Source organism: Engraulis encrasicolus, chromosome 20, assembly GCF_034702125.1.
Source record: "Engraulis encrasicolus isolate BLACKSEA-1 chromosome 20, IST_EnEncr_1.0, whole genome shotgun sequence".
NCBI classification, from domain to species: Eukaryota; Metazoa; Chordata; class Actinopteri; order Clupeiformes; family Engraulidae; genus Engraulis; species Engraulis encrasicolus.
In genome coordinates, this window is record NC_085876.1 from 22,536,089 (window position 1) to 22,560,901 (window position 24,813).

Genomic DNA, 24,813 nt, shown 5'->3' on the forward strand with positions numbered 1-24,813 from the left:
AAAGACAATGAGGACTCCAGGCTCCTCTATTAGATGATTTACCACTTAACTTAACCTGGTTTACTCCTGAACCAGCTTCTTAGTACAGGCCCCTCTTGTCTCCCAGGTAAGGGCGTCTCCTCAGTGGGAATGAGGTCCATCAGGTTGACATGTTGTGTTCCTTCTTGCATCAAAACCTTTTATTTTCAAAGATCTACTGTACTTTGTGACATTAGTGTGATAGTATTTTTCAACTGTGAATTTTAATTAATATCACATAATTATCTACCATTTTTTACAAAATGTCTAAAGGTTTAATTAACTTGTATATTATGTACTGTATCTCAGTCATGTATTATTTCTTGTTGTGAAAATCCTCAGAAGTGTGGAATGTCAAAATGGGGTCTTGTGACAAAAAATGTTTGGAAACTTTAAGGAGATTGACAAAAGCGTTAATCAGTTGCTTTGAAGCATTTGCTAATGTTACTGAGCTACAGCTTGACTATGTCCTGCAGTGGAATACCTGCTTGGACAGTACAGTGCCTGCTGCTTCTGCCTGTCTGAGTCCCTCCCTCTTCCCCTCTCCCTGAGAATGAGGAAGTGAAGGCTGAGATACAGAAGGCACTCGTAACACTTGAACAGGTGTGTGACACTTTTTACTTAAATAGTAATAGTAATAATACATATTTTCCTTTCGTTTAATGGCTTGCAGAATGAATGATGTTTTCATTAATACATTGACAGTTAAAACTTTGAGATTGTTTCATATTCCCCCAAATCAAAAGTGAAAGTAAACTGGCTGCAACAGGTGTCGAGAGCTGGTGTATGATAAGTACTTTTAACTTTGGCTATTGTGGCATTTTCTTGCACTGTTTTGGTTCAAATATTGCAATTATGTTGATGTAATGTAATATTTTGGAACGTCCCCATTTCATGAATTCATATGTTCCTGATCAGCTGGCAACATTCATCCAGTGACCATTAGTTGTACGACAAGACACACACAGACACACACAGACACACACACACACAGACAGACAGACACACACACACACACACACACACACACACACACACACACACACACACACACACACACACACACACACACACACACACACACACACACACACACACACACACACACACACACACACAGAGAGACAGAGAGAAAGACAGAGCGAGAGGGAGAGAGAGAAAGACAGAGAGAGAGAGGGAAAGGGAGAGGGAAAGAGAGAGGGAGAGAGGAGTGGAATAGGTATCCATAACTATGGTTTTCTGATTTATCTTGTATAGGAGAAAATGGCATCAAAGTTTGAAGAAGATCTCACCTGTCCTGTGTGTTGTGACATCTACAAGGATCCTGTCATACTGACGTGTGCTCACAGTGTGTGTAAGGCCTGCCTGCAGCAGTTCTGGGAGACGAAGGGATCCAGAGAATGTCCCTATTGCAGGAGAGAATGCTCAAAAGAGTTTCCTCCACCCAGCATGGCGTTAAGGAACCTGTGTGAGACCTTCTTACAGGAGAGGAGTCAGAGGGCTTCAGCAGGGTCTGATGCACTCTGCCTTCATCATGGTGAGAAACTCAAGCTCTTCTGTCTGGAGGACCAAGAAACTGTGTGTTTGGTTTGCAGAGACTCAAAGAAACATAAAAATCACAACTTCAGTCCCATAGATGAAGCAGCACTTGAACACAAGGTGAGAATCTAGTAGTGTAAGTTATATCCACTCCAGTAACCTAATCCCTTAACTAATGTAGCGATTATTATTTTTTGATATTGTGATTTGTGATAAAATAATGATTATTCCTTTCAGGGAGAGCTCAAGATCAAATGTCAGCCTTTACAAGAGAAACTGAAGAAATTAGAAGAAGTTAAACTCCTCTGTGACCAAACGGCAGCTCACATTAAGGTGAGATATGTTTCAGAGACGTTCATTTGAGGGTTGGAGATGTATTACACATTTACCTGAGTAATTATGACATTTATTTGTGTTGTGTTATTATTATATGTTTTTTGTTTTTAGACCCAGGTCCATACCACCGAGAAGCAAATCAAAGAGGAGTTTGAGAAGCTTCACCAGTTTCTACGAGATGAAGAAGCATCCAGGACAGCTGCACTGAGGGAGGAAGAGGAGCAGAAGAGTCAGATGATGAAGGAGAAGATTGAAAAGATGAGCAAAGAGATCTCATCTCTTTCAGAATCAATCAGAGCCATAGAAGAGGAGATGGAAGCTGATGATGTCACTTTCCTGCAGGTAGGTTACACTCAGGCAATGAGATCATTATTGTGTCTTCGCCTGCCGGAAGGTAGCCTGACTGAAAGTGAGTCTGTGCGTTTGTTTGTTTGTTTATTTGTTTATTTGTTTGTTGTAATGAATTAGACACACTTGTATGAAACTACTGCATTAGAATCAGTGTTCTGGCATTTTTAAACAGGTATTCAATGAGATGGCCTGAATCATAAAATCATACAGTATGTTTTATATCTGAACCTCCCAACAGATATTATCAGTAACCTTTTCACTCTTTATTTGTCTATCAGTTACTGTGGTGAACTGAGCTGTTAGTAAAAAGTAAATGAAAAGATAGCTTCACAGACTGAGAATATTACAGGATAACACAAAATACCGTATGTGTGCGTGTATATATGTCATTACTTGTCTGCATAAGTATGTGGCATCGAGTGTTGAAAGGCATGGTACTGATGAATGCAACTCACAAAATGAATAAAATAAATAAATTCAAAGGTGGTTTTAACAATATTCTATTTCTTTCCAGAACTACAAGAGCACAGTGAAAAGGTGAGTGATGTGCCCCCTGTCTCTCTCTTGTCTGTGGTTCTGAACTCAAACCCACACAGCAGCACTGACTCCTGAATGTTATTCCAGAGCCCAGTGTACTCTGCAGAATCCAGAGAAGCTTTCAGGAGCTCTGATCAATGTGGCGAAGCACTTGGGCAACTTGAAGTTCAGAGTCTGGGAGAAAATGCAGGAGATTGTTCAATTCAGTAAGTACACACACACACACACACACACACACACACACACACACACACACACACACACACACACACACACACACACACACACACACACACACACACACACACACACACACACACACACACACACACACACACACACACACAGGGCTCTGCACTGTTCTGTATGTGACCATTGTCATGGTACGCAGAGGAAAAGTATTATTCAGTTCTCATCTACAGTATGTCGTCCTGAACGTGCCTTTATTGTTCAGCTTCTGTGTGTTTTCTTCCTCTCTGCAGCTCCTGTTACTCTGGACCCCAACACTGCACACCCAGAACTCATCCTGTCTGAGGATCTGACCAGTGTGAGATATGGTGATGAGGAACAGCAGCTTCCTGGTAACCCAGAGAGATTTGATGAGTATTGCTGTCTTCTGGGCTCTGAGGGCTTTAACTCAGGGACACACTGCTGGGATGTGGAGATTGGAGACAGCACACGATGGAATGTGGGTTTGATGGCAGAGTCTCTTCAGAGGAAGGGAGACTTCGTTTCCTTGAGTGGCCGGTGGTTTGTGTATTATATTGATGGTGCATATGGACAGCATGCCCCACCACAGCCCTCCACTCTTCTCACTGTGAAGCAGAAACTCCAGAGGATCAGTGTCCAGCTGGACTGGGACAGAGGAAAGCTGTCATTCTCTGACCCCGATAATAACACACATTTACACACCTTCACACACACTTTCACTGAGAGAATGTTTCCATATTTTTACATTGCGTGTAATGCCTGTCCTCTGAGGATGCTACCAGTGAAGAACTTGATAAGATTAGAGCAGCACAGATAGAGCTCTCTCACACACTCTGAGTGTGTGCGTGCGTGCGTGCGTGCGTGCGTGTGTGTGTGTCTTTGCGTGCATGTGCGTGTGTGTGTATGTGTGATCTGCTGATCATGCAGATGATATGAATTCCTAAATGGGGATTGTCTCCTTTATGAAATATGTTATCAGGTAAACTTAGCGTCAACATTTGAAACAACAGCGTGTGAGCACGTTCATGTTAGTGTTTGTATGAGGATATCTGTGCATCTACATGCATGCCCGTTCACTATTTGAGGATGTAAGACTTGTGCCGATATTGTCATGCTGCGTCATGTTACAGTCCTTTATAATTGTTATACACAATGGCATAATGGTCGGGCCACCAATACAGGGTCAGACATTACTGAGACCTTAGAGGCCAAATTGACCATTTTTAATTACTCAAATGTATTCGATTCTGAAAAAAAAATTGTTCAAATTACACTTTGTCTTTAATTTCCGATTGTATCTCTCATTGAGCTTTTGAGGCAGCACCTCTATGTAGATGAGAAATGTGTTAAATGAAACATTGAATACAAAACTGGAGCTCAACTACTACACCAAAGAGCCAGACTCATTTGCATGTTGCATGATGATTCTGTTGTATTTTGTGTATTTGAAAATGCAAAATACAGTATTTTGATCATTCATACAGTTACTGTTTTGTATTTTGTATCTTATTTATTCATAGCACTTTACTGTTGGGTATTTTGTATTGTATTTGGAATACATTAAGTTGTATTTTTGCCCATCCCTGCCCAGAAATTGTGCTTATGCTGACAGCTGGGAAACATAATTGTTTTTGCCACAGAGGTGGGGTATCAGTGAAGCACGAGGATGTGAGCAAGAGGAGAGGACGGGAGGTCAGATAATAACAACCACTTGCTGTCCTGCCTGCAAAGAAAGTCACTACCACCTGTATCCAGCAGAGGGCAGCAGCAGAGAGAGAAAGGAAACTCCTATCATGTCTTGTCAAAATGTAATAAGCTTTTTATTGGTGAGTCCGTCAGTCAGTCAATCAATCAATATTATAACACATTATCATACAAAACTGTCGATATATATGCTAAAAAGTTTTTTTAAATACAGAAGAAAAATGATAGAAAGTGTATTGTAGATGGTAGATATGTAGGCCTATTTATGACCAAAGGCATAAAACATGTGGCTGTTTTTAATTTCTTTTCAAAAACTGTTGGGGCCGTTCTGATTTTCCCATTTGGACAAGGAGCTGGTGCCAGCGTTTAGCAGCATAATGCCTATATGCCATTTCACCCTCCTTGATTTGGCCCTATAGGCACAACCAGTAGAGGAGATTCTGAAGACCTAAGTCACCTATTAGGATGATATTGCTGTAGCATATTATCTACAATATATTTAGGGCCCACCTCAGAAAAAGCCAGAGGTCCCTGAGGTGCAGAGAGACCACTTGAGCAGCTTCTATTCTAGTGATGGGATTTTCGACTCTTCCTTGAGATGCGGTTCTATTGGCTCTTCTTACTATGGAGAGCCGGCTCTTTCGGCTCCCAAACGGCTCCCTTCATATATGTGTACATTATTCATAAATTAATAGTGTTAATTTTATTTTACAACATTTGGTTTCATTATTGACATTGTGAAGCACTTTGGGCAGTGCATGCTGTGCTGTGAATAACACTTTTATTATAATCAGTCGTTAAATAATGACCCAACATACCCACATACAAAGTATATTAAAAAGGTATTAATATACTATGTATTTCTGATCGCTGTGAGTGTGTTTGCAACACCTGCGCTGTAATCACTGGCACTTTTAGAGGATACACACAATGAGAGGGAGGGGGAGAGAAGGACAAAACCAACAAAAAACAGAAACGGCTCCCCCAAAAAATTCTAAAACGGCTCCCATTGCGGAGCCGGTTCCCGTCGTTCACTTCAAAGAGCCGGTTCTTAGAGCAGTTTCGTTCGCGACCAACACATCACTATTTTATTTCCCCATCCTCCACTGGGAGAGCAGGAGCACGAGGAGCACGACCAGATCCTGTTGCATGAGATGAGTCTTTCCCTGTCTCTTTCCCTCTGCTGCCAACCCCGCTGTGTGTGTGTGTGTGTGTGTGTGTGTGTGTGTGTGTGTGTGTGTGTGTGTGTGTGTGTGTGTGTGTGTGTGTGTGTGTGTGTGTGTGTGTGTGTGTGTGTGTGTGTGTGTGTGTGTGTGTAGTGTGTGTGTGTGTGTGTAGTCGTGTGTAGTTCTTTCTGGGAAAAAGATAAAATAAATAAAAAATAAATATTTGAAAAAATTTTAAGACACCATGTGTGAGGTGTGAAGGGCTGAAGTGGGGAGCATACACAGACACGTGAGTGCGTTGTTGGGCAACCAGTCCATGGGTGACAAAAATGGTTTGGAACCTGTAAGGAGACAAGGCCGTAAATCAGTTGCTTTGAAGGTTTTGCTAATTTTACTGACCTACCTTAGCTTGACTGTCTCCTGCAGTGGAATACCTTAGGCAGTACAGTACCTACTGCTTCTCTCTCTCTGAGTCCCTCCCTCTTCACTCCTCCTTTTCCCTCTTGGGAATGAGGAAGTGAAGGCTGTACAGAGGGCAGCTGTTTCCCCTGTAACACTTGAACAGGTATGTCACGCTTTTTTCTGAAATAAGTTATTTTCCTTTTGTTTAGTTCACTTGCAGAATGAACGGTGCATGTTTATATAGGCTACATTTACAACTGTATTACATTACAGCTAAAACTTTGAGATTGTTTCTTATTCCACCAAATCAAAAGTGAAAGTAAACGGGCTTTATGGATTTTTTTGCACTGTTTTGGTTCAAATGTTGCAAGTAGGTTTACCTGAGGTAATACTTTGGAAAGAAAACTAGTCCCCATTTTATGAATTCATTTCATGTGCATGATCAGCTGGTAACATGCTTTCATCTAGATAATTAGTTGTACGGCAAGACACAGACACACACACACGCGCGCGCACGCACACGCACACGTACACACACACACAAACAGAGAGAGAGAGAGAACTGACCAAGACTGTACATTATTAAATGAGCAGTGACCTGCAGTGATCTCTCATGTAGGATTGGAATAGGCTATGTTTTACTGTTTTATCTTGTATAGAAGAAAATGGCATCAAAGTTCGAAGAAGAGCTCACCTGTCCTGTGTGCTGTGACATCTACAAGGATCCTGTCATACTGACGTGTGCTCACAGTGTATGTAAGGCCTGTCTGCAGCAGTTCTGGGAGAAGAAGGGATCTAGAGAATGTCCCTTCTGCAGGAGGAAATGCTCAAAAGAATGGTATCCACCCAACATGGCGTTAAGGAACTTGTGTGAGATCTTCCTACAGGAGAGGAGTCAGAGAGCTTCAGCAGGGTCTGAGGTGCTCTGCAGTCTGCACAGTGAGAAACTCAAGGCCTTCTGTCTAGATGATAAAGAAACTGTGTGCTGGGTTTGTCGAGACTCAGTGAAACACAAAAATCACAACATTAGACCCATAGATGAAGCAGCACCTGAACGCAAGGTGAGAAATCATTCATATAGTTACATGGTGTTGTAACCTAACCCCTGTAATAATTTAGCAAATGTTATTTTGACTTTATTTTGTGACCTACAATAGTGTTCATTCCTTTAAGGATGAGCTCAAGATCAAACTGCATCCCTTAAAGGAGAAACTGAAGACATTTGAAGAAGTTAAACTCCTCTGTGATCAAACAGCAGCTCACATTAAGGTAGACATGGATCAGTACATTAAGGAAGAAGTGTCATGTTGATTTGAGGGTTTAAGATAAGCTTTAATTGACTAATTGTAAGATGTTTCTGATGTGTTTGTTTATAGACTCAAGTTCATAACACAGAGAGGCAAATCAAGGCAGAGTTTGAGAAGTTTCACTACTTTCTACGAGATGAAGAAGCAGCCAGGATATCTGCTCTGAGAGAGGAAGAGGAGCAGAAGAGTCAGATGATGAAGGAGAAGATTGAGAAGATGAGCAGAGAGATCTCATCTCTTTCAGAATCAATCAGAGCCATAGAAGAGGAGATGGAAGCTGATGATGTCACATTCCTGCAGGTAGGTTACACTCCGTCTTTAGACAATGAGATTATTATTGTGCCTTCGCCTGCCGGTACGTAACTTGGGTTGTCCGGCTGTGCGTGACTCCGTGCAGCACTGACATATTTAGTTTGTTTGTAATGAATCAGACAGGCACTAGAATAAATGCTTTTGCTATTTTAAAATAATGAGATGTGCTCAATCATAATATCATATCTTTTATTTCTGAACCTTCCAACAGACATACCAATAACCTCTTGACCGGTGGACTCCACTTGTTACTTTGGTCAACAAAGGTGTTAGTAAAAAGGAAACCAATAGATAACTTCACAGACCTACTGTATATGCATCTGTGTTTCTATGGCATTATTGTCTGCATTGTATTGTATTGTATTGTATTGGTGTGTGGCACATATGTTGAAAGGCATGGTAGCCCACTGATTAAGGAAAATCACAACAATGAATTAAATAAATAAATAAATAAATAAAAAACAAGGTGATTTTAATATTCCATTTCTTTCCAGAACTACAAGAGCACAATGAAAAGGTGAGTGATGTGCCTCCTGTCTCTCTCTTGTCTGTGATTCTGAACCCAAACCCACACAGCAGCACTGACTCCTGAATGTTATTCCAGAGCCCAGTGCACACTGCAGGATCCAGAGAAGCTTTCAGGAGCTCTGATCAATGTGGCAAAGCACCTGGGCAACTTGAAGTTCAGAGTCTGGGAGAAAATGCAGGAGATAGTTCAATTCAGTAAGTAGTACACACACACACACACACACACACACACACACACACACACACACACACACACACACACACACACACACACACACACACACACACACACACACACACACACACACACACACACACACACACACACACACACACACAAACATAAATATATATACGCATAACTAATTGTGCAAATACACACCCGCAGGTGCACACAAACATGCTCAGACACACACACACATGCAAATGTACAGGCAAACCTACAACTTCATCAATCACACGCACACACACACACCTCCCTGGACTCTCCTCCGCTGTCCTGTGAGACAACCTGACTCTAATATGATTCTCTATACTACACTATCACGAATACTACTTGTGTAGGCCTATATGACTCTCTATACTATCAGGAATACTACTGTTATATGCTACTCTATCAGGAATACTACTGTTATATATGACTCTCTATACTACACTATCAGGAATACTACTGTTATATATGACTCTATATACTATCAGGAATACTACACTTATATGACTCTACACTATCAGGAATACTACTGTTATATATGACTCTCTATAGGCCTACTAGAGGATGATATTTTTCAGGAATTCCCGTGGGTCCCGCGGGTCCTGCTGGATTCCCCTCGGGATTGGTGTTAAAATTTTAAAGATGGACGGGAGCGGGCAGGAGCGGGAATAAAGATGAATGGNAGCAGGCAGGAGCGGGATTAAAAATGAACGTGAGCGGGAATGCCGCTTATTTTTTCTTTAAAAAACGAACAAAAAAACCCTCGTTGTTTTGAAAGAACAAGATTGCGGTTGATTTTGAGTGAGAGTGGGCAGGATTGGTAGACATTCTTTTCAGGAGTGGATGGGATTTGTTTCTTTTACTCCAGTGAAGAAAATAAGTTTCTACTCTAGTTCTTTCTACTCTAGTTCAATGGTTCACATAAGAGTGTATTAAAATGACTGCTTGTGTGTATCATTTGAGAACAAAATGACCTTTTTAGAAGAGAGTACATTGTTTTGAGACAAGACATGCATTTTTCAGAGGTAGTGAGGAGTTTTGCCCGCTGTGTGTGAGGTATGAAGATTTGTGTGTAGAGTTTTGAGAATTCGAGAACTGATTCTGAAAATTGTGTGTAAGCAATCGAGAAAAACTGTAATATTAACGCTTTCTTTCTACAGTAGTGTACGGCTACCCTGTTGTTCTCCTCAACCGAATGTGAACACACATTGGCAGAGTCAAATGTTTCCATGCTCGCATATTCTGCAGTTTGTGTGAAAATACTTAGCTAACTGAGCTAGAAAGCAACGATGCTTAATAATGGTGGTCAATATTGCTTAGTAATGGCCGCAGTGCTTGCAATGTAGTGAAGGTAATCGCGCTATTTGAAATGTGTCTTGCGACATGAGCCAGATGGGCGCAGTTGCATAAATGCAAAGCTGGTTCGTGAGTCACGAACGAATCGTGACCACTCCCAAGCGACATTTGACGAGCAGCGTTGCTGAAGTCTAATCTACCCTTTACACTGTGCACTAATTGTGTAGACTTCTTGCTTACCTCCTTTAGCCAGGTGTGGAGGAGTGGAACCCCTGGGTCACCAACCATGCAGCCTTTACGTTTATTTGTAGGCCTATACCTGACTACCTCTATTCGCCCTATATTGACACACTGATTCTTATGACACCATGTTTGACTGCTTTTTGTATCTCTTTCTTCTTCATTTACTATCTGTATGCGCCCACACACAAACACAAAATTGTACAGCACAGGCACGTCCACACACACAAATCCAAACACCTCTCCACTAAATACTCTACAACATGTGCTGTCCCACACATACAGCCCTGCCCCCGTCCCTTACCCACAACACACACACACACACACACACACACACACACACACACACACACACACACACACACACACACACACACACACACACACACACACACACACACACACACACACACACACACACACACACACACACAGGGCTCTGCACTGTTCTGTATGTGACCATTTGTTACCCAGATAAACCTGCTGACATCCACATTGTTGTCATGGTACGCAGAGGAAAAGTATTGTTCAGTTCTCATCTATGTCGTCCTGAACGTGCCTTTAGTATTGTTCAGCTTCTGTGTGTTTTCTTCCTCTCTGCAGCTCCTGTTACTCTGGACCCCAACACTGCATACACAAAACTGATCCTGTCTGAGGATCTGACCAGTGTGAGGCTTGGTGATGAGGAACAGCAGCTTCCTGATAACCCAGAGAGATTTGATGCGGTTCGCTGTCTCCTGGGCTCTGAGGGCTTTAACTCAGGGACACACTGCTGGGATGTGGAGGTTGGGGACAACACAGGGTGGCATGTGGGTGTGATGGCAGAGTCTCTCCAGAGGAAGGGATACTTCAAATCCTTGAGCAGGCTGTGGTGTGTGTATTATATTGATGGTAAATATGGAGTGTGTGCCCCATCACAGCTCCCCACTGTCCTCACAGTGAAGCAGAAACTCCAGAAGATCAGTGTCCAGCTGGACTGGGACAGAGGAAAGCTGTCGTTCTCTGACCCTGATAATAACACTCATTTACACACCTTCACACACACTTTCACTGAGAGAGTGTTTCCCTATTTGAATATTGGTTGTAATGCCTGTCCTCTGAGGATGCTACCAGTGAAGACCTCTATAAAAGTAGAGCAGCACAAATAGACAAATTGTGTTGGTCTTCCTTTCTCCATCCTATACAGTCTATACCTCCACACCCCCCACACCCCCCACCCCCATCCTTCATCTGTTCTGTTCCCCGTGTCTTTTTGTCTCCAACATCCAGTAATGTGTGTGTGTGTGTGTGTTTGTGTGTGTGTGTGTGTGCATGCGTGTGTTTGTGTGTGTGTGTGTGTGTGTGTGTGTGTGTGTGTGTGTGTGTGTGTGTGTGTGTGTGTGTGTGTGTGTGTGTGTGTGTGTGTGTGTGTGCATTCGTACATGCATGCATGCGGGCGTGGGTGAATGCGTGTGTGCATTCATATGACATGCATGTGTGCACCTTTTCTTGCATATGTGTGTATGTGTGTGTGCGCGTGTATTGATGCAAGACCTGTGCTGTGCTATTGCCATATTGTACTGTATGTTAGAGTCCTTTTTTATTGTCCATAATGCCATACCAGTCAAGACCACCAATCCATCCAGTGTCAGGAATTAGTGAGGCCTTACAGGCCAAATTAACATTTTGTAATGGCATGAATTTATTTGACTTTGTGTTAAAACTGTGTCTAAATTACACTTTGTCTTTAATTTCTCTTTCTAATGGTGTATAGAATAATAGTGGTAGAGTGGTGTGTGTGTGTGTGTCCTCTGGGAGCATGTACTGTCTCCAACCTGCTGCTCTCCTCATAGAGGGGTGAGGAACTGACACCACACATCAATATTAGTCTAAACAGTACTAGTGTTCCCCACATTGTATTCAAAGGTTTGGTAAGATTTTGGAGAAAATCATTACATCAGTTTATCTTTTGTTGAGCTTTTGACAAATCATCTTCATATTCACATAAGAAATGCTATTAATAAAACCTAGGATAATATTTGCTTTCAAACTATTGCTATTGTCATTCTGTATTTCCTTGAAACGTGCAACTCGAGGCCCATTCACTTAACAACAGCCAAAAAAATCATTTGATACATTCATTCTTTTCCGTTTTAGTGAGGCATTTTTTTTTAAAAGGTGTGTTGAATTTGTGCAGATTGACAAAGCATTGATAGTTTGAAATAGTTGCAAAAATGTCTAACAGTGTTCATTATAGTTTTTAAAATAAAAATAAAGCCTAATGGAAATGGTAACACTTTAGAATAATGGATGCAGAAAAGCATTATAAAGACTTAATAAATAATTAACTATTGATGAACAAAACATTAACAAACGTTTGTAAATGATTAGGAAATGTAAACAAATGCTTGTAAATGACTAGGAAATGTTATGTTAATATTTCATATTTATCAAACATTTACAAGTTGCTTGTAAATTAATAAAATAGTCTGTTATAAGGTGTGTAAAATATTGAATATATCATTTGTAGATATTTTATAAAGCATTAATAAAGCTTAGTTAATAATAAAAACATTTGTTAATGTTTTATTCATCATTAGTTAATTATTTACTGAGTCTTTACTAAGGAACATTATTATAAAGTGTTACCTGGAAATCCCATGTTTGAAGGCAAAATATGTGTGGCCTGTGGCCTTTTGATGCAAGGCAAAGTTTTACTCAATATCTCACCAAAGCACAATTCAAATGACATTTTCTCATTTGCAATAGGGGTGTTGAATGGGTACAAGTCCCCAAAAAGTCGTGCTTATGCTGACTGTGAGGAAACTTTATTGTTTTCCCCATGGAGGCGGGGCATCAGTGAAGCACGAGGACGCGAGCAAGAGGAGAGGGAGGGAGGTCTGATAATGACCCCTTGTTGGGTGAGCTGTATGTGTCCTGACTCCTGCCTACAAATAAAGTCAGTACCGCATGTATCCAGCAGATGGCAGCAGCAGAGCAAGGACTAGAGTAGAGTAGAGTAGAGTAGAGTAGAGTAGAGTAGAGTAGAGTAGAGTAGAGTAGAGTAGAGTATAATTTACGTATGACACGCACGTAAGCCTAAGCTGAGACACACACATGCAGAGGCACACAGGCCTGCACACCCATATGGCACATTCAAAGAAACATAATATTAGACACAGTCACATGCTGAAACCCTGACACACACATAGAGACCATTCAGTTCAGTGTTCAGCTCATGTGTGTTACTGTCATTCACATCACAATTCCACACCACTCATACTGCCCACACCAGTCAGAACTAAAGTTCTTACCTACTAACCTCCCACGGTCATACCAGGCTCTGCACTGTTCTGTATGTGACTATTTGTTACCCAGATAAACCTGCTGACATCCACATTGTTGTCATGGTACGCAGAAAAAAAAACAAGTATTGTTCAGTTCGCATCGCAAACAACTGTCCAGTCATGCACGCTCAGACTTTCGGTTCGAGATTATGTGCAGGAACGGGCACGTCACAGTTCTATGTCGGCCTGAACGTGCCTTTATTGTTCAGCTTCTGTGTGTTTTCTTCCTCTCTGCAGCTCCTGTTACTCTGGACCCCAACACTGCACACCCACAACTCATCCTGTCTGAGGATCTGACCAGTGTGAGGCTTGGTGATGCGAAACAGCAGCTTCCTGATAACCCAGAGAGATTTGATGAGTATTGCTGTCTCCTGGGCTCTGAGGGCTTTAACTCAGGGACACACTGCTGGGATGTGGAGGTTGGGGACAACACTTCATGGATTGTAGGTGTGATGGCAGAGTCTCTCCAGAGGAATGGAGACTTCACATCCTTGAGTGGGCGGTGGTATGCGTTTTATCATGATGGTAAATATGGAGTGTGTGCCCCACCACAGCCCTCCACTCTTCACATAGTGAAGAAGAAACTCCAGAGGATCAGAGTGCAGCTGGACTGGGACAAGGGAAAGCGGACATTCTCTGACCCTGATAATAACACACATTTACACACCTTCACCCACTCTTTCACTGAGAGAATGTTTCCATATTTTGGTACTGGTTGTAATGCCTGTCCTCTGAGGATGCTACCAGTGAAGAACTTGATAAGAGTAGAGCAGCACAGATAGAGCGGTGTGTGTGTGTGTGTGTGTGTGTGTGAGAGAGAGAGAGAGAGAGAGAGAGAGAGAGAGAGAGAGAGAGAGAGAGAGAGAGAGAGAGGAGAGAGAGAGAGAGAGAGAGAGAGAGAGAGAGAGAGAGAGAGAGAGAGAGAGAGAGAGAGAGAGAGAATGCACAGCACTAACACATTATTTGCTTTGTAAGACTTGTGTTGATATGGTCTTGCTATTTCATGTTACAGTCCTTGATCACCAATACCGGGACATTACTGAGACCTTAGAGGCCAAATTGACCATTATTTAATGACTGGAATGTAGTTGATTCCTAAAGAAAACTATTTGTTAAAATTAAACTTTTTCATTACTGATTGCATCTTTCTCTTGTCTAATGGTGTATAGAATAGTAGTAGTAGAGTAAAGGGTGTGTGTCCTCTGGGAGCATGTACTGGCCCAACCTGCTGCTCTCCTCATAGGGGAACAAGTAAGGGATAATTGACGACACGGTGTGCGTATAACAGGAAAAATAATGCACACCTAGGTGGTTCGCGTCGTGGCCGCATCACCACCTAGGTGTGCATTATTTTTCCTGTTATACGCACACCGTGAAGTCAATTATCCCGCTTATACCACGGTTGCCACACTGTCTGAAATTTATTTGAGGCATTATTTCGATGCTATAATGGCTAAAACAAAGGTTTTCTGTAGAACTAATTCCTTCCGCCACAAGAAGCTTCTTTTCATAACTTTCTGGCGAACTGCCGTTGCTAATTCTAAATTGAAGGTTGCTACGGCCAAGACACCGTTGATAGTTCTATCGCATTCGGTTGTCAAGTCAAGAGCCAGTCGTTAATTCTATCGCATTTGGTTGTCAAGTCGGTCGCCTCAATGTTCTACCCATTCGATATATGGGCGCGTCTGACTTGCCCACTAGACCAGTGTTTCCCAACCTTTTTTGACTCACGTACCCCCTAAACCTTTTTGTTGTACCATGAGTACCCCCTATCTCATGCTCTCTATATATTCCTTTATCCCAGTATGACTATTCAATTGTCATTATCACATATTTCCGCGTACCCCCTGAGGTGTGCTCGCGTACCCCTAGTGGTACACGTACCCCTGGTTGTGAAACACTGCACTAGACCATGCTACAGTTGGCATGATTTCTACACATGTACAGATCTCAATAGATTAAAAAAAATACCCCGCGCATCTTGGCGACATTCTAACTGCCTCACCTCGCCATTAACTTCATCAACACCTCGTCAATGTGCTCTCCTCCCATAGGAAACTCCCCTTGATTTATTTTCCACTGCGTTCCCATAGTTAAGCCTATTGATCCGAAAATATCCCATACTTTTCACAAGTTACGCTACTCTCAACGCTACAACCGCAGGAAACATCTCCTCTCGTGGGGAAGAAACGCCCATGTGAAACGGGCGTCCCTTTGCGCAGGGAATCTCTCTCTCTCTCTCTCTCTCTCTCTCTCTCTCTCTCTCTCTCTCTCTCTCTCTCTCTCTCTCTCTCTATCACAAAGTTGACAGAGTGATGGTCAGTTGGGAGAAATAAACATGTTTCAAATTTGATTAGGTCTACTAAGATTTGCTCCAGATTCACTATACATTGCTGGTGTTTCCAGACGCGCGGTGCCACATGTGTCACTTCAGCGCGTAATGCTTGCAACTTTTTTGTGTGTAATTTATGAACGTGCGTGCCTTGGCGCATTGATACACTGGAGTTATGCGGTCAGAAAAGTGACCTAATAGTGGGACTACTTCAGGTGTGCATATATAGACAGTTAATCAATACCCAATTTAGCGCGTCACAATGGGAGATTCCAGACTGCCGTGGTATAAGTCCAAATATTAGTCTAAACAGTGCTAGTCTTCCCCACATGGCATATAAACATTTGGGTACGTCTTTGGAGAAATCATTACATAATTTTATATTTCATTGAGCTTTTGAAGCAGCATCTCCATTTGGATATGAGAAGCATGTTATAAATGAAACATTACTGTTAATAAAGATTACTATGTATTCAAACATGTCTCCCTGTTGTCATTTTGTCTTTCCTTGAGATGTGTGACTCGAGGATAATTCACTCGACCAATCAGCTGTCAGCAGATGTGGAGCTCATCAGTCATGAGGGGTTTGTTTTCATCCTCCTCACCCACATGTGCTACAAACTAACACAGTTTTCAGTATTATGAAGGTATTTTTGAAAAGGTGCGTTGAAGTAGTTCTAAAAAGGTGTAACAGCTGTCTGCAGATGTGGAGCTCAATGTTCAGGTTTGTTTTCATCCTCCTCACCCACATGTGCTCCACATCCCTCCAGCCCTTGGGCCTATATTAAGAAGCTGGTTCAGCAGTAAAGTAGGTTAATTTAAGAGGTAAATCATCTAATAGATGAGCCAGGAGTCCTCTGGGTTCTAAAGACAAAGAGGACTCCAGGCTCCTCTATTAGATGACTTACCTCTTATCTTAACCTGGTTTACTCCTGAACCAGCTTCTTATACCCTCTTGTCTCCCAGGTAGGGGCGTCTCCTCAGTGGGAATGAAGTCCACCAGGTTAACATATTATGTTCCTTCTCGCACAAAACCCTTCACTTTTCAAAGATCTACTGTACTTATGACATTAAGGCGGTGTTGTTCAACTCTGGGGTATAAGTGATACGACATAACTATTCAACTTTTTTTTTTTTTTTTTTTTTTACAATTTAAGACTGTCATCAATATCTATTGGTTTAACACCCTGATATTATGTAGCTCAGTCATGTATTATTTCTTGTGAAAATCCCCAGAAATGTGGGATGTCAAAACCATAAATCAGTTGCTTTGAAGGATTTCCCAATGTTACTGACCTACGTTAGCTTGGCTATCTCCTGCAGTGGAATACCAGACGGTACAGTACCTGCTGCTTCTGCCTGTCTGAGTCCCTCCCTCTTCCCTTCTCCCTCTCCCTCCTTAGATAATAAGGAAGTGAAGGCTAAGGTACAGAGGGCAGCTATTCCTCCGTAACACAACAACAGGTATGTGACGCTTTTTTCTTTAATAGTAGTGTCAGGAATTTTGTTGGGTGGTTGACCTTGGACAGACATGCAGAGAAGCAATGAGTTCTGATGATAAGTTTTCTTTACTTTCAAAAACACAGGATACAAAAAAGCAGTTCTTCAGTTCAATGAAAGTTCCCAGAGTCAAAACAAAAAGTATCACAGCCAGCAGTCCAATGGCAACAAAAATCTTCAGTCAAAAATTCAAAGTTCCAACAAAAAGTATTTCGGCACAAAAAACAGGCTTTCAAGTTCTCAAAAATGCAGGTGGAAGTCAAAAATCAAAACAAGGGTTCAGGATTTGGCAGCACAGAAAAAAGGGTACTCACACTGTGGCTCGCAGGAAAACTCAGCAAAGACAAAGGAAAAATCAGGATCTTAAATAGGCTGGTACATCAACACCAATAATCCAATCATCCAATCACAAAGGGGGGCAAATTAACAAAACACACAAAGGCAGAAGGGCGACATCTTGTGGGCAGGTAAGTACATGGCGGGCACAAAAGTTCATTGGAATTCAGAGGCACACAGTGGCAGAATGGCGGCATCTTGTGGGCAGGTAAGTACATGGCAGGCACAAAAGTCAGTAGGATTTCACAGTACCCCCCCGCCTAAGATCGTCTCCTGACGATCCCAGGGCGGTCAGGGTGCAGGCGATGAAAGTCCCTTACCAAAGCGCGGTCAAGGACGTCCCTGGACGGCACCCAAGACCGCTCCTCAGGACCGTACCCCTCCCAATCCACGAGGTACTGAAGCCCCCCCCTGACACGGCGTGAATCAAGGAGCCGATTGACGGTGTAGGTGGCCTGGCCGTCGATGAGCCGAGGAGGAGGCGGTGGCCTGGGGGCAGGAAGCAGCGGCGAAGTGACCACTGGACGGAGGCGGGAGACGTGGAAGGTCGGGTGGACCTTCATGGAGCGGGGAAGTTGGAGGGTGTAGGCCACAGGATTGACCCGGCGAGTCACCTTGAAAGGCCCGATGAAGCGGGGTGCCAGTTTGCGATTCTCCACCCTCAGCGGAAGATCTCGAGTGGAGAGCCAGACCCTTTGGCCGGGTCTGAAGGTGACCAACCTCCGGTGCCGATTGGACTGCTGCTGGTACTGCTGGGAAGCCTTCAGTAGGGCCCGTCTGGCCACTCTCCAGGTGCGCCGGCATCGTCGCACAAACTGCTGGGCTGACGGGACCCCTGCATCCACCTCCTGCTCAGGAAACAAAGATGGTTGGTAGCCGAATTGACATTCAAAAGGTGACATACCAATGGCAGAGCACTTCAAGGTGTTGTGAGCATATTCCGCCCAAGGAAGCTGGGAACACCACGAGGACGGATTGGCAGATACTACACATCTCAGGGTAGCTTCCAGGTCCTGGTTCAGCCTCTCGGTCTGCCCATTAGATTGGGGGTGGAAGCCGGAGGACAGGCTCACAGTAGCACCCAGGAGTTTGCAGAAGGCTCGCCAGAAGCAGGAGGTGAACTGGGGCCCGCGGTCAGAGACAACATCCTGGGGGAGACCAAAAACTCGAAAAACATGGTCACACACAAGTCTAGCAGTCTCACTGGCAGAAGGTAATTTTGGCAAGGGCAAGAAACGACATGATTTAGAAAATCTATCAATTATGACCAAAATAGCGGTGTTACCTTCTGAGGCTGGTAGGCCAGTGATGAAGTCTAGAGAGATGTGCGACCAAGGTCTACGAGGAATGCACAGTGGGTGAAGAAGACCCTGGGGTCTCTGACGTGGATCCTTTCCCTGGACACAGTTTGGACAGCTGGCCACATAGGTTTGTATGTCTTTTTTCATAGTTGGCCACCAGAAGCGACGTTCGATGAACTCAAGTGTCCTAGAGGATCCAGGATGGGACGTAAGATGGGAGGCATGACCCCATTGAATGACTTGTCCACGTGCAGCGAGAGGAACAAACAGGAGGCCTGCAGGGGCAGTGTGAGGGGCAGGATCGTTGTTTAGGGCTTGCTGGACAACAGAGGTAATTTCCCAGCGGACTGGTGCAACAAGTTGGGATATTGGAATGATTGTCTCTGGGGGGCTGTCTTGGTTGGCTGGCTGGAATTGGCGAGACAGAGCATCAGGTTTGATGTTCTTGGAACCTGGCCGGTAGGAGATTGTGAAACTGAAGCGATTGAAAAAGAGGGCCCATCGTGCCTGCCGGGGGTTTAACCGTTTAGCTTGTTGGATATATTCCAAGTTCTTATGGTCTGTCCAGACAACAAAAGGGTGGTGAGCCCCCTCGAGCCAGTGCCGCCACTCCTCCAACGCCAGCTTAACAGCAAGGAGTTCCCGGTTGCCGATATCATAATTCTCTTCAGATGAAGACAACTTCCTTGAGAAGAATGCACAAGGGTGCACTTTGCCATCAGGGGACCTCTGGGACAGTACCGCTCCAACTCCAACATTGGAGGCATCGACTTCAACAATGAAAGCTCGGGTGGGATCTGGTTGACAGAGAATAGGGGCTGAAGTGAAGCGCTGCTTGAGGTTTTTGAAAGCTTTGTTGGCCTCAGGGGACCATGAGAAGGGGGAATTGTCCTTTCGAGTGGCTGCAGAAATGGGGGCAGCGATGGAACTGAAATTGCGTATGAATCTTCTATAGAAATTCGCAAACCCCAGGAATCTCTGTGTCTCTTTGATGCAACTGGGTACTGGCCAATCCTTGACAGCTTCCACCTTCTTAGGATCCATCATGATTCTGCCCTCGGAAATGATGTAGCCAAGAAAAGAGACTTTAGGGACATGGAATTCACACTTCTCGGCCTTAACGAAAAGGTTGTTGTTGAGGAGTTGATTTAGAACTAATTGGACATGTTGGATGTGCTCCGGGAGGCTCTTGGAAAATATTAAAATATCGTCTAAATATACGAAAACGAATCTGTCCAGCATGTCACGAAGGACATCATTGATGAGAGCTTGGAAAACAGCTGGGGCGTTTGTGAGGCCAAATGGCATTACCTGATACTCGTAGTGGCCATTGGGTGTGTTGAAAGCAGTTTTCCATTCGTCTCCTTCACGAACACGGACAAGATGGTATGCATTACGGAGATCCAGTTTGGTGAATATGGTTGCATCCTGCAAAAGTTCGTAGGCTGACGACATGAGGGGTAGAGGGTAACGATTTCGCACAGTGATTTTGTTGAGGCCCCTGTAGTCAATGCATGGCCTCAGCCCTCCATCCTTCTTGCCCACGAAGAAGAAGCCTGCCCCTGCTGGTGAAGAAGAGGGTCGTATAAAACCTGTGGACAGCGCCTCTTTGATGTACTCCTCCATGGCAATGCGTTCTGGCGCAGAGAGGGAAAAGATGCGCCCCCTTGGAGGACAGGTGCCTGGCAGCAGATCAATGGTGCAGTCATAAGACCTGTGAGGTGGTAGAGTTGCTGCTTTCTTTTTGCTGAACACTTCCTTCAGATGATGATACTCTGGTGGTACTCTGGAGAGTTCGGGCAGTGCTTGGGTTGACTCGGGAGGAGCTTGGGTTGCCTCGGGAGGAGCTCGGGTTGACTCGGGAGGAGCTCGGGTTGACTCGGGAGGAGCTCGGGTTGACTCGGGAGGAGCTCGGGTTGACTCGGGAGGAGCTCGGGTTGACTCGGGAGGAGCTCGGGTTGACTCGGGTGGAGGCCGGGTTGACTCGGGTGGAGGCCGGGTTGACTCGGGTGGAGGCCGGGTTGACTCGGGTGGAGGCCGGGTTGACTCGGGTGGAGGCCGGGTTGACTCGGGTGGATGAACAGATGATCTACAGGAGCCTGAGACAAGGCAGGTTTTGTGGCAAGTAGATCTCCATCCGCGGATAGTGCAGGAACTCCAATCGAGATGTGGGTTGTGGAGAGTGAGCCAGGGGAATCCCAGGACTACCGGAAACTCAGGAGACTGGATCAAGTGGAATGAGATATCCTCCTCGTGTTCACCGATCTGCAGACGAATGGTAGAGGTGGTCAATTTAACAAGGCCTGATCCTAAAGGCCGTCCATCCAGAGCGGTAACAGAAAGAGGAGGATCAAGAGTGGATGTTGGGATCTTCAAGTGTTGAGCGAGAGAGATATCCATAAAGTTGCCAGCAGCGCCGGAGTCGATGAGTGCTTGTAGAGAATGTGTTTTGTGGTCCCAGGATATGGTAAGAGGCGTCAAAAAGCCAGAGACTGGAAGCTCAGGAGAGGAGTTCACCCCCGTCACAGGTCTCCTGGTGCTGGACGGGGTTTGGCTTTTCCCATTAGCTCAGGGCAGGCATTTCGGAAGTGTCCAGGCTTTCCACAGTAAAGGCAACAGCGTTCCCTCATACGCCTGTCACGTTCCGCTTGGGACAGCCGCGTGCCACCCAGCTGCATGGGCTCTGGACCGCCATCAGAGGACTGTGGAACAGGGGTGTCGTTGACTGGGACTGCATAGGGGTAGAATCTTCTTGGGGCCTTGGTACGCTCCTGGAGTCGGTGGTCCAGACGAATAACGCGAGCAATCAACACTTCAAGGTTTTCAGCCTCTTCCCATGAGGCTAGCTCATCTTTGATACGGTCGGATAGTCCATGGTAAAATGTTGTGAGCAAGGCCTGCTCTCCCCAACCACTTTCAGCTGCTAGGGTGCGGAACTGGATGGCATAGTCTGTTGCTGACTGGCGACCCTGGCGAAGTTGCATGAGCTTGTTGGCTGCTGTGCGACCACTGAGATCTGGTGCGAAGACTTTCATCATCTCCTTGGAGAAGGCAGTAAGAGAGTTGCAAACAGGACTGTTGTTGTCATAGAGTGCGGTGGCCCAGGACAGGGCTCTTCCGGTGAGAAGAGTTATGACATAGGCCACTCGAGAATGTTCAGTTGGGTAGGCGGCAGGCTGGAGGTCAAAGGACAAGCGGCACTGGGTCAGGAAACCTTTGCATCCCTTTGGATCTCCACTGTACCTCTCTGGAGTTGGCAGGCGGGGTTCACGGCTGGGCGTGGGGTGAGAGGCCACTCGCTCTGTGGAGGACGCAGCTGGAGTAGTCACTTGGGCATCTTGACCAAGAAGAGGGGCCTGGTGCATCTGGGCTGGCTGAAGTTGGGGGGCCGGGTGCATCTGCTGGGGCTGGGCTGGTCGTGTTGGCCGATTCAGTTGAAGGGCCTGATGGATTTCATTCAGCATAACGGCATGTTCTTGCATAAGTGCCCCCCACTGAGATAGGGCTTCTTCATGGCGTTGCATGGTGGCTTCTTGGCTGCCGACAGCTGTCACCAGGTGCTGGAAGGTGATTCCCAAGTTCTGTGCTGACGCAGAGGCGGGCACTGGCTCCGGAATGTCCATAGAATCAGATTCAGGGAGTGGTATTTTCTCTGCTCCGTCCATCGTTGGCTGAGTTTTTCTGTCAGGAATTTTGTTGGGTGGTTGACCTTGGACAGACATGCAGAGAAGCAATGAGTTCTGATGATAAGTTTTCTTTACTTTCAAAAACACAGGATACAAAAAAGCAGTTCTTCAGTTCAATGAAAGTTCCCAGAGTCAAAACAAAAAGTATCACAGCCAGCAGTCCAATGGCAACAAAAATCTTCAGTCAAAAATTCAAAGTTCCAACAAAAAGTATTTCGGCACAAAAAACAGGCTTTCAAGTTCTCAAAAATGCAGGTGGAAGTCAAAAATCAAAACAAGGGTTCAGGATTTGGCAGCACAGAAAAAAGGGTACTCACACTGTGGCTCGCAGGAAAACTCAGCAAAGACAAAGGAAAAATCAGGATCTTAAATAGGCTGGTACATCAACACCAATAATCCAATCATCCAATCACAAAGGGGGGCAAATTAACAAAACACACAAAGGCAGAAGGGCGACATCTTGTGGGCAGGTAAGTACATGGCGGGCACAAAAGTTCATTGGAATTCAGAGGCACACAGTGGCAGAATGGCGGCATCTTGTGGGCAGGTAAGTACATGGCAGGCACAAAAGTCAGTAGGATTTCACAAGAAGACTTTTTCCTTTTGTTTAATGGCTTGCAGAATGAATGGGGCATGTTTATATTAATACATTCACAATTAAATTACCTTAATACAGTAGGCTACAGTTAAAACTTCTCATTCCACCAAATCAATATGACAGTAAACGAGCTGCAACAGGTGCCGAGAGCTGGTGTATCATAAGTAGGCCTACTTTAAACTTTGGCTATTGTGGAATTTTTTTTCAAATATTGCAATTAGGTTGACGTAATGTAATATTTTGGAAAGGAAAGTCCTCATTTTGTGAATTCATATTCCTGATCAGGTGGTAACATTCATCCAGTGGCCATTAGTTGTACAGCAAAACACATACACTTATGCACACACACACACACACGCACACACACACACACACACACACACACACACACATACACAGACACACACACACACACAGACACACACAGAACTGATGAAGACTAAATTATTGATTGGGCAGTGACCTGCAGTGATATCTCATGCAGGATTGGAATAGGTATGTTTTATTGACTATGTTTTATCAGTCATCGCGACCTACTTTCAGGGCATGACCCACCACTTGAGAAAGGCTGTAATACGTAACCGTAATTTTTCTGATCCCTCTCTCTTATGATATGAAGGCAGTGTTTTTCAACTCTGGAGTATAATTAATATAACATAACTATTCAATATTCTCTTTTTTTCTTTTTTTGTACAATTTTAGACTGTCAGCAATATCTATAGGTTTAATACCCTGATGTTATGTAGCTCAGTCTTGTATTATTTCTTGCGAAAATCCCCAGAAATGTGGGGTATCAAAATGGGGTCTCATGACAAAAATGGTTGGGAACGCTTAAGCGACAAAACCATAAATTGGTTCCTTTGAAGGTTTTGCTAATGTTACTGACCTACGTTAGCTTGACTATCTCCTGCACTTAGAGTCACAGTACCTGCTGCTTCTGCCTCTCTGAGTCCCTCCCTCTTCCCTTCTCCCTTGCCCTCCTTTGGGAATGAGGAAGTGCAGGCTGAGGTACAGAGGGCACCTTTTCCTCCGTAACACCTGAACAGGTATGTGACACTTTTTTCTTAAATAGAATACTTTAATTAATGGCTTGCAGAATGAATGGGGCATATTTATATTAATACATTCACAATTAAATTACCTTAATACAGTAGGCTACAGTTAAAACTTCTCATTCCAGCAAATTAATATGACAGTAAACGAGCTGCAACAGGTGCCGAGAGCTGGTGTATCATAAGTAGGCCTACTTTAAACTTTGGCTATTGTGGAATTTTCTTGCAAATATTGCAATTAGGTTGACGTAATGTAATATTTTGGAAAGGAAAGTCCTCATTTTGTGAATTCATATTATGTTCCTGATTAGCTGGTAACATTCATCCAGTGGCCATTAGTTGTACGGCAAGACACACATATGCACGCACACACACACACACACACACACACACACACACACAGAACTGACGAAGACTGTAAATTATTGATTGGGCAGTGACCTGCAGTGATATCTCATGCAGGATTGGAATAGGTATCCATGTTTTATTGACTATGCTTTATTGTTTTATCTTGTATAGGAGAAA

At 44.1% G+C, this 24,813-nt stretch overlaps 1 pseudogene; it reads left to right on the forward strand.

The window, feature by feature from the left end:
• Nucleotides 1–572: 572 nt before the first annotated feature.
• LOC134435981 (uncharacterized) lies at nt 573–17,735 on the forward strand (annotated as a pseudogene).
• Nucleotides 17,736–24,813: the final 7,078 nt, after the last annotated feature.